We start from the raw sequence: 3,959 nt of genomic DNA, 5'->3' as shown, positions 1-3,959 counted from the left end.
CAAAATTTTTGCCAGGAGGCTCTTTTAGCCTTCCTCGTTTCCTTTTTGTATAGTGCTAGACTGATTTTATATTGAAGAGAGTCCTACAAGTCCTACGAAGGATGTCTAGTTGTTTAGACCACAAGGAGGGTTTCTTTTTCCCCCTTGGTCTGTTAGAAGGCCATGCTGCTTTGAAAGGCTTTATTGCACGCCTCCGTGAACCTGTTCACGTATTGCCGTGTTCGGGCATTTAGGAGCGGTAGGAGGGAGTAGTTTCTCCAGGGTTGTGCTATATTTTTCCCAGTTGGCTTTTCTGGGGTTGATATAGTCGGTGGGTTTGGGGATCTCGGAGGATAATATCGTCTCGATATACCTGTGGTCTGAGAAGGAGTGGTCTCCTAGGACTTTCCAGCTCTTGATTGTGTCTAGCAGTTTGTTTGACACTAGCGTGAGGTCAATGACCTCCTGCCGATTTTTAATTATAAACGTGGGGTCTTTGCACCGATTGCAAAGACACTCATATTAACTAATCTTAAATCGACAGCGTGAATTCAAAATCTTAAAAGTCAGTCGGGAAACAATTAATGTTATAGATACATTCATTAGCTGTTAATTACTGGTTTTTCCATTTCAAAAAGCAAAAAGCTGACATTAGTCTTGCCACTATTAGCACCAAACGTGGGGGGAGTGACTCTTCTTCTTTAACAATTTTATAAAGACAACGCGCTGCGGTAAAACGACCATTCTCCTCAACGTAATCGTTATAATATTTGAATTATTTTTATCGTAATTATGAAGTCTAGTGTAAGTTAGGCTAGAGCAAAGCGGGAGCGCAATAAAAGCTCGCTCTCTCGCTCTTGGCGAATTCGCCCCGCTTTTCCCCCCGTAGGTTAGCTAGAATAGAAGATTGTATTCTAAAGGATATATAGTCTATTGTTAATATTGAAAGAGATCGAGCGCAATAATTTTCGCCCCGCCAAATACATATAATTAAATAGTCATCCAAAGTTTTCGGTAATTTTTGTTTAGAAAAAATCTTCTTACTTTTCATGGCGCACCCCGGGTGGACTGTAAATTTGATTATAGGCAACAACAATAAGTGACAGTGATACAAGAAATTGCAGTATACATATGCAAACATATTCGTGGCCCGCGTCGTGTGTGTGTGCAATCGGCAATCAATTTGTAAAATATCATCGCGTCGGTCGCGCCAACAATAATTTTTGTGCAAATTCTGCTACCGCCGAGGGATGCCCTGCGATAAAGACAGGAAAGTAGCAGTTGGATTCAAAGATCCAAACGAGGAATCAGAGGTATTTGTGCAGAAAATTGAAGGCTGAGCAAAAGACATTCAGATCTCTCTTTGAGGTGTCTTGTGCTGAAAACATTGCACATCGCCTTCAATTCTAGGCACAGACGTATGATATACATATAGTAGAGCTTGATTGCATGCATTTTATTAGTAATTGCATAAATATAACTAAAAACACATAAATACATACATATCTACACATACAGACATATGTGAACCGCTATTTGGACGCAGCAGTTATATGTACATACATACATCTTTCGTTTACTGCAATCACTGTCGCCCCCCCCCCACCACCCATTTTATTTTGTTCTACCTCACAAAGTTTGTTCGTTCGTTCACCCAAGCCACGGCGTATAGAAAATATCCACACATACATACAAGCAGCAGCACCGGTGCATTATTTCGTTTTCGCTTTCGCTTCTCCACTGCTGCTTGCGTTGTATTTGTTGGGAGAATTTTCTTTGCCGCTCTTGAGCTTGACGGTGCGCCAAGTGACGCGCTACCCTGTATCTAACGGGTATATTGTTTTCGGCTGTTACTTGCCAAGTGACGCGCTATCCTGTATCTAACGGGTATATTGTTTTCGGCCGTCACTTGCAACGACTCTTTCCCTTGATACCTCGTGCCTCGACATTCAATTCAAATTCGTTTTCGATTATCGTTCTCGTTCAAACATTGAAAAAAAAAAATAATAAATAAATAAATAGAAATAATACTGCTTTGTTGCGTAAAATCTTCATACACAAACATTATGGCAGAAAAAAGTAAATCCACTCTTGAAGACTTAAAGATCAAGCTCAAAAGTCGAGTAAAAAGCATTCGCCGCTTAGAGGATCGATTAGATCAAGGGTCGATTCCTTTGCAATTACCGGAATTACAATGTAGATTAGATTGTTTGAATGCTTCAATTGAAAAGGCTAATCATTTGCAGGAGCAAATCGAGGACATAACAGGTGATGATGCATATGCAGCCGAGTTGGAAGAGCTGATAATTGTCACCAAAGGAAAGATAATGTCGCTTATCGCCGCCTTTGATGCAGCAAGCGAGACGAAGCCAGTGTCTTCTTCAGCCCCAACTCATGCTAGACTTCCGAAATTGGCATTACCCAAATTTAGTGGTAAACACTCGGAATTCAAAAATTTCATTAGCCTTTTTGAGAGGCTATTCCATAGCGACAACAGCATACCGGTGATCGAAAAATTTAATCATTTGATTTCGTGCCTCTCTGATGAAGCATTAGGAACAATAAAGGCGTTCCAAGTCACCGAGGCAAATTATGAAAAGGCCATGGCTGGCCTAAAACGAGTATATGACAACGATTATTTGATTTTTACGAATAATATTTGTGACGAAACAAAAGTGGGATAAACAGCTTACTTATGAGAAGTTGCCGCTTTGGTCCGACTTTGAGAAAGTCTTGAATCGTCGATACCAAGTCGATGCTAAGTCGGCATCCCTATGCATTAATTGTCTGCGAAAAGGCCACGCTGTTGTAAAATGCAAAGCCAATAAATGTCGAGTGTGCAGCCGCTTACATCATACATTATTGCATCGATACATAGTGTCGGCTAATAGTCTCGCGTTGCCACCACCCCAAGAGAGTCCTTCTCCTCCATCAAATCAGAATCAACCTTCCACGTCACATGTTTTGCATGCGACAGCGTTGGACAGGGTAATTCTGGCTACGTCGATCGTAAGCGTCCGAACTAAGAGCGGTGAACACATTCTGGCCAGAGATCTGCTCGACTCTGAATCACAAACAAATTTCATTACCGAGGACCTCGCTAATCGCTTACAGATCCGTAGAGAGGAGTCCTGTATTAACTTGCTTGGAATTGGTGAATCTAATTCTCAAGTAAAGGATAAAATACACACAGTGGTGACGTCGCGAATAAATGGTAGTGAGTTCTCCTTTGATTTTTGGATCCTGAAATCAATTTCAGGTTATCACCCTGACCAGTCAGTGAAAGTGACTGATTGGGGAATCCCAGAGAACCTACCACTGGCAGACCTTTATTTCTACAAGCCACAAAAAATAGATATGCTGATAGGAGCATAATCGTTCTTTGAATTATTAGCTGTTGGTCAAATTAAGCAAGTTCCTGACATTCCAACTCTTCAGATAACCAATCTTGGCTGGGTTGTCTCGAGAAAATATGTTACCAAAAGTTCTGCTCTTCACATTACAAATAGTTTGAGTTGCAGTGAAGAGTTGCTAGTATCTATCAATCGGACCTTGAAAGAGTTTTGTTCACTGGAAGAAATGCCATCTACCAAGAAAATTGCCACACCTGAGTACAAGCTATGTGAAGAACACTATCGTAAGACGACTCAGGTACTGTCATCAGGTCGGCTCGAAGTAAGGCTCCCGTTTAAATCAGATCCAAGTTGCTTAGGCAACTCTTTTGAGGTTGTTAAACGGCGGCTTTTGTCGCTTGAAAGACGATTGCATCGTGACCCTGAGTTGAAGAAAATGAACTTGAAATTCATGGAAGAGGGCCTCTCGTTAGGTCATATGTCTCCTACTGACAATACGATTCCTTCTACTCCACACTACGTAATTCCTCATCAGTGTGTCCTGAGGCTCCAAAGTACGTCTACCAAACTCCGTGTCGTGTTCGATGCTTCGTCCAAGACGTCCTCACAGGTGGCCTTGAATGATAT

The sequence above is a fragment of the Drosophila persimilis genome, unplaced genomic scaffold (genome assembly GCF_003286085.1).
Source record: "Drosophila persimilis strain 14011-0111.01,24,50 unplaced genomic scaffold, DperRS2 tig00000002-arrow-pilon, whole genome shotgun sequence".
In the NCBI taxonomy this organism is placed as follows: domain Eukaryota; kingdom Metazoa; phylum Arthropoda; class Insecta; order Diptera; family Drosophilidae; genus Drosophila; species Drosophila persimilis.
Note: the sequence above shows the minus strand (reverse complement) of the source record.